The following is a 7,754-nucleotide window of genomic DNA, read 5'->3' on the forward strand; positions in this document are numbered from 1 at the left end:
AAGCCCTCTAGAAACACGATTTAATTGACTCGGCTCGGCCTTACCCACAACCGGTATCAGTGTGTTCGGACAGTTCTCCTGATCACCGTACATGCGGTAGTAAAGCGGAAAAATGGTGGAGGGGATAGTAATGACGTCACAAAGATGGCGGCCGGACCTATTCTTTTTGGCGGTGTATCTCGAAAACCACTTAACCGATTTTAATCATCGAGGTGTCAAATAATAGCTTATATTATGGAGATTATTTCCTTTTCTACAAACATTTACGTGAAACCTATAGGAAAAAAAATAATCACAAAAAACAGTTTTTTTATAAAATTATTTTTTTTTGATTTTGTAAAAATCTCCGTAAATATTAGCATTTCGCAAATTTTGTTTAATATAAAACATATTGCTTCATTATCAAGGAATATAATGAGCCTTAAAACATACAGATCGAGTAATAAACAATGAAGCTACACTCATTTATTTGCGCATGGGTAACGATAACTGGCTTTTACCGGTCGAAACTGTGGTGACTGTTACGATACGTATTGAATGGAATTTATAGAGTATCGGTTTTAATTACTGAAATTATAATGACAATTATAAAAACCAGACACAATAATGGTTACCTTACTTCGACGTTTAGTCTCTTTTTTCGTCTTAATCATAGGTAGGTACATATTTCTTTTTACTTAAAAATTGTATACAGGGTGAACTTTTAACCACCAGTCATACTCTGCGCAGCGACTTTATAGGTCATACTGAACAACTTTTACTATTAGTAGTCCCCAAGCCGCTCCGAGGCCAGATTTAATTGACTCAGCTCGGCCTTACCCACAACCGGTATCAATGTGTTCGGGCGTTTCTCCTGATCACCGTACATGCAGTAGTAAAGCGGAAAAATGGTGGGAGGGGATAGTAATGACGTCACAAAGATGGCGTCCGGACCTATTCTTTTTGGCGGTGTATCTCGAAAACCACTTAACCGATTGTATTCATCGAGGTGTCAACTAATAGCTTATATTATGGAGATTATTTCCTTTTTACAAACATTTACGTGAAACCTATAGGAAAATAATAATCACAAAAATCATTTTTTTTTATACATTTGGTTGGTAGGTTTGTCTTATGTTTTAAAGCAGTAAAATCTTTCAAGTCGAAACATAGTATAAATATACATTTTGTTGTCTAATCTAAAAGTATGATGTTCATTGTTTAAGACTGATTAGTGATTACTGAATTAAATAACATGCTATTTGTTATTTTTGTTTTATTTTTTAAATCAGGTATTAATTTATTCACTATGTATCACTATACAGGCAAAATGTGTATCATAGTTGGTCTGTAAGTACTTACTACTTGTGTCGAATATAGGTATAAGATGAAATATTAACCACCAGCCATACTCTGCGCAGTGACTTTACAGGTCATACTGAACAACTTTTATTATGGGACCAATGCCGAATCACGCAAGAAAATTTGGATCTGGAATGACACCCACTGGCTGTGCCCTACCACACAAAGCGAGATGACATTCACAATGCCCATACCTCTCTTTTGGACGTAGTTTAAGGACGTACCCGGGTCCATGAAGCATGCTCGCCACACCGCTGCTTAAAATAAGCTGACGCACCGTAAATTGAACTGCGTAAAAATCGCAAAAAATATTACACGGAGATCTTATGGCAGACACCGTACCGGTGACGTAAAAGACGCAACTGTTTTGCGAACAAAAAAGATTCGCGTGAAGCACGTCACTGCGATTCCGTACCGTCACCGTTTTTTAAACAGCGGTGTGGGGAGCATGCGTCAAAAACGGTACGCATACGACGCGTCACTGCGATTCCGTATCGTGACCGTTTTTTAAGCTGCGGTCTGGTCGCACCTTGTATTGTATTGTATTGTATTCGGGCGATTTTTCCGCAACTTGACGACTTGCGCCTATTTTGCGTGATATGTTGGGGGTGGGCTTGTCCTGCCAGCCCAGCTCCTCGAGGAATCCTATCAAACCTTTGATGTTGAGTAGGACCTCGGGGAGGTCTCTCGGAGATCCGAGATGTTTAGACCTGTATGGAGTCACTCCGCTGCATTCCAGCACCACGTGAGAGGCTGTTTCTTCTGTCTCCATGCAACCTCGGCACAGGGGACTGTCTGTGACACCTGTTGTGAAAAGATGTTTGTTAAATAGTCCATGACCTGTTGACACTGGTTACCATACTCAGTCGGACCTTCCCTAGTTGCAGGAGCGCCCTTGTGAGTTTTCCGTTGATGCCAGGCATGGCTTCTTTTGCCTGTCTGCATCCAGTCTGGTTCAGCCAGTGTTCTGTGTGTAGTTTCCCTGTACGTGCCAGCAGCATTGAGCGTACCTTGCTAAATGGTATCGGAAGAATCGGTTCCGGACCAATCGCCCCCGCATTCGATCCTTGCCTGGCAAGCTCGTCCGCAGCATCGTTACCTCGGGATCCACTGTGTCCCTTGATCCATTGTAGGGTGATCTTGTTATTATGACATACCTCCATTAGTCGTTCGTGGCATTCGTGTATAAGTTTGGATGTAACTATATGGCTATTTAGAGCCATTAAGACTGCTCTACTGTCGGAGAGTATGCGGATGGAGGATCCTACTACCTTCCTTGCAGTGATGGCAGCCGCCGCGTTTATGATGCCCATGCACTCAGCTTGGAATACCGAGTTATGGGCTCCTAGCGGAGTGGTGATCGACATGTTCAGGTCTTCTGAGAAGGTTCCAGAGCCCGATCCGCTGTCTGTTTTGGACCCATCAGTGAAGATTCTCAGCTCCCGGGGATTGAGTCCTTCATGATTGTCGTCCTCATATAACTGTATTTTGTACCTTTTATCGAAGATAGCTTGTTTGTGAATCCGGTCCGTGCCTGACCTAAGCACTGGAAATTCGTCATACACCTTTTCCAGGCCTTTTGTGTGAAGAGCTCCTGTGATGTTAGACCATATATTGAGGGTTCGCAACCTTACCGCTGAGAGACTGGCCTCTTGCTGTATGTGTAGGTGCAGCGGTGGAAGGTTTAGCATGACCTCCATGGCTGCAGTCGGGGTAGACCTCGTGCAGCCAGTGGTGGCCGCGCATGCGAGCCTTTGAAGTCTTTGTAGTTTGTCTCGTACGTTGCCTAGGTTTGTTCTTGGCCACCAAACCAGAGCACCGTAACAGAGTAAGGGGCGGATTATCGTCTTATAGAGCCAGAGGGTAATTTTCGGGTTGAGTCCCCACCTCTTACCAATCATCCTTCTGCACTGCCAGAAGACAACTCCCGCCTTGTCTATCCGTTCGTTTGTTGATGTGGTTGTTCCAATTGAGTTTATTGTCGAGAGTTAGTCCTAAGTACTTAACTTCATCGGACAGCTGTAGCTCAGTTTGGAAAAGTGTTGGTCTGGTAAAGTTGGTCGCACCTTTATATGGGACAGTCAAAATTTTTTTCGCGATTTCGGAATTGGTCCCATAGTAAAAGTTGTTAAGTATGACCTATAAAGTCGCTGCGCAGAGTATGACTGGTGGTTAAAAGTTCACCCTGTATAAAATTTTTAAGTAAAAATAAATATGTACCTACCTATGATTAAGACGAAAAAAGAGACTAAACGTCGAAGTAAGGTAACATTATTGTGTCTGGTTTTTATAATTTTAATTATAATTTCAGTAATTAAAACCGATACTCTATAAATTCCATTCAATACGTATCGTAACAGTCACCACAGTTTCGACCGGTAAAAGCCAGTTATCGTTACCCATGCGCAAATAAATGAGTGTAGCTTCATTGTTTATTACTCGATCTGTATGTTTTAAGGCTCATTATATTCCTTGATAATGAAGCAATATGTTTTATATTAAACAAAATTTGCGAAATGCTAATATTAACGGAGATTTTTACAAAATAAAAAATAATAATTTTATAAAAAAACTGTTTTTTGTGATTATTTTTTTTCCTATAGGTTTCACGTAAATCTTTGTAGAAATGGAAATAATCTCCATAATATAAGCTATTATTTGACACCTCGGTGATTAAAATCGGTTAAGTGGTTTTCGAGATACACCGCCAAAAAGAATAGGTCCGGCCGCTATCTTTGTGACGTCATTACTATCCCCTCCACCATTTTTCCGCTTTACTACCGCATGTACGGTGATCAGGAGAACTGTCCGAACACATTGATACCGGTTGTGGGTAAGGCCGAGCTGAGTCAATTAAATCTGGCCTCGGAGCGGCTTGGCGACCGTACTAGAAGAGTCGCTAACATTTTGCTCGGCGGCAGTGTACAGCGGCATTAGACGAATGATGACTCCTCGGAGGTCTCTCATGATTTAGTTAAGGATGTTAGATAATATATCTCCTGGTTGTTGAAGCATATAATGTTGTATGAATTACACACCGCAACGAGACGGGGTATGTCAATCCAGATGGTCAATTATTTAAGACCGAAATAAAAGTCTGTTCCGTTAAGGCATAGCGTTAATGTGAAATTATGAACTCCATTTAGGTTAAACAGATGTATTTTTAGTCAGAGTTTTGTATAAAATATAGTGCATTTGCATTATTTTTAAAATGGCTTGAGTGTGTTGTGGCCTAATATGCATAAACTTTGACTAAAGACATTGATGTAATGTTAGTAAGATCATTTTTGTTCAGATTGTACCTATCAATAGCGTGCATGTTCTAAATACATACAAATGAAGTTATCGAATCGGAATATACTTACTAAAAAGGCAAATTTACTAAATGTGGTGTTATATGACAAAATTTGATTAAATATTCTGTAAATATAAAAACCAACAGATGAAAATTGTAATGCATTATATTTTGCTAAAGGTACTTGACTGTCGACTTGTGTAAAGGGTTTGACAACTTTAACTTAGATTAGTGAACTTGCTAGGATAATGCACATTTTTTATATGAAACAGTGTTTTACTGTATAAGAAACATATGTTTGTCTTGTTGGCTGTTTGAAAATCGAATAAATCGTAGTGGAAAAGTCGACGCCATGCAGAGACAGGGTCTACGGGTTTTTACGGAACTGTTAAAGAGAAAAAAAATAAGAAAACCCTTTTTAACTTTTTTGCCGTCTTTTAGAAAGTATGTCTGTGTCTAATTACCACCACATGAATAGATTTTATATGGAGTCTCTGTAATAAAACCGCAGACATATTTTCTTTAAGCACGGCTGTTTATAGTTAATTTGCCATTACTGTGGCGAATTTCTTACTAAAAAGGCAGATATCGCAGATTTATGGTTTCTTCAAAGATCAAACACGTTCAGGTGACTTTGGCTGGTCCTTTCAAACATTTATAAGCATTGTAAAAACACAGTTTTCCAGTCTGGTGTGATTTAATATTTGGTGTATAATTTAAAATTAATAGCAATCGGCGGCGCCTGCTTGCAGCTAATTTAAAATGTCAATATATCCGTTTGCCATAGTTAACATTTTGTGACTTCATTGGATCACCACTAGTACCTAAATATTAAATGCTGCTATTTTACAGTACTAGGTAATATGGATACATATTTATAATGCCATGTAGGTCTCTGTTGATCTACTAGATGGCGTTATAATTTATGTATAAACTAGCTTCTTATAAAATATATGACACTGAGATTTCGGCAAAGCATATACAAAGGAATGCTAATGGTGCTCTCACATTGGCTGTCATAAAATGTTATATAACTTCGTGTGACAAGGACAACATGATAGTAGTGAGTGTTTTATTATGTTGTCCCTGTCACACAATATTATATAACATTTTATAACAGCCAATGTGGGAGCACCAATATTACTTACTACTACTAAATTACTTACAGTATTTATTTTTTACTACAATAGCTCACAGGACAAATGGGAATACTGTTATGCCATCGGAAACTTTCCGAAATTGCGGAATTTCCGCATGGATTTTTTTTGGAAATATTCTCATATTTCTTATGAGAAAAATTTTCCTGATATTAAGTAAATGGTAATTATGGCAAACGGTAGTAAGATGGCATAATTTATGAAACCTAATAGTACTAGTGTTGGTTAAGACTCGAGTCCTTTGAGTCCTCGGCTTCGAAACTCGACTCAGTCTTTCAGACTCACATAATTCAGTCTAAACTCGAGTTCTTTTCAACCGGTTAGAGACTCGAGGGCCGAGACTTTTGCAGAGACTTGAGTGCTTTTCAGAGAATTCTAAATTTTTTGTTTGCAAAATTTCGAAATGCCATGTCTGTAAGCAATTCGTGGATTAGGTTCACAAATCATACAATAACGCATAATTTCTTTCCTGTTATTTAGGTAAAAAAAATTGTGGACGGAGTCTTTATTTAAGGCTCGAGTCCTTTTGAGGTGCTCTTAAAAAAGACTCAATCTAGGAGTGGCCTCGGGACTCAAGTTTTTTAAGCGGAGAATCTCGTAAAAACGAGTCGAGTTCTCCAAATTCAGACTCAAAAGACTAGTTTCTACCAACACTAAATAGTACCCGTCCGCTCGATATGCATCGAAATTCAATAATTTTAAATGAAAATGATTAAGTAAGAGCGAGTAGTTAGTTGCAATAACCCATTTGTCGACCACAAGGGGTACTTAGCAAGTAATAGATAATATATTTTAATATTAGACCACAGTAATGCATTGTTAGTGTAGGGACAGCTGGATACTATATTTTAGTACCAGCATGCCCCAAAGTTACGTATAAATTATTTTGTACATGTTTAAATTTTTGTTCGCATAATTATGTTTATGTCGTAAAATCTACATTATTTTTGTTATATTTTTCAGTTGCTTATTATATTATTATTAATTTTACGACAGAAATGTGAAACGTAGTTTAATGATTAGGAAAATATGTGTTTCAGTGTAAATATGATAGACGAAAACATGTATGTAGAAGTACATAAATCCTATTTATGTATTAAATTTGATATTGTTTTCAAAATTGCATCCGTTGTTTCATTTAGCGATACCAAAGAAATTAAAATAAAAACCCTACCTAGTTACCTACCACCACAAACTGTCACTTAGGGAGGTTGGCTTAGCATCCATCGTAACCCCATTGAGGAAGCATACTTATTATGGTAGGTCATAAAAAAAAATTATTCATTTTTTCGATCCGACACATGAAAACTGATTGCTAGTTGTTTTCTGAATTTATTTATCAAGTATGAGCTCTTAATACTCATGGGAAGATTACGCTCATTATAGTTTTGCATTTTAAATTTGGTATCATATGAAAATGCTCATATCTTATCACCAATCGATTGTTAAACTATTTCTATTGTCAATATGTATAGGAAATTGAACGCTCTACAAAAAAGGTATGTTGTGGATAGTCGATAACTCTAACCATTTTGAAAGTATCCGCATTGGAATTCCATTGCGTACCGATCTACCGATATTTTTTATTATATTCCGTGGAGTAGCGTTGGTTTCTGAATACAATAAGTGCTTGACAAAAAATGAAGAGCAATTTCAATATTTACTGCAAGTTGTCAAAGAGCATCGAGCAAACTTTCCCAACTGTAATAAAAGTCAATTTTTGTAACTTAATATATAAAAAAACATGTATTTTCGTATTAAGTTTATAATATTTTATATGCTGGAGCAAAAGAAAAATCTTCGATTATTGTATTGAATGATTTCTTCAACTAAAAAAACTTCTTTCTCGGCAATAAATTATGAATTATCTGAATTATTTTAAAATTAAATGGATTAATTGAAAATAATTATTAAAAAACTATGAATAACGGTACGCAATGGGATTCCAATGCGGTTATCTT

Source organism: Cydia pomonella, unplaced genomic scaffold, assembly GCF_033807575.1.
Source record: "Cydia pomonella isolate Wapato2018A unplaced genomic scaffold, ilCydPomo1 PGA_scaffold_186, whole genome shotgun sequence".
Lineage (NCBI taxonomy): Eukaryota > Metazoa > Arthropoda > Insecta > Lepidoptera > Tortricidae > Cydia > Cydia pomonella.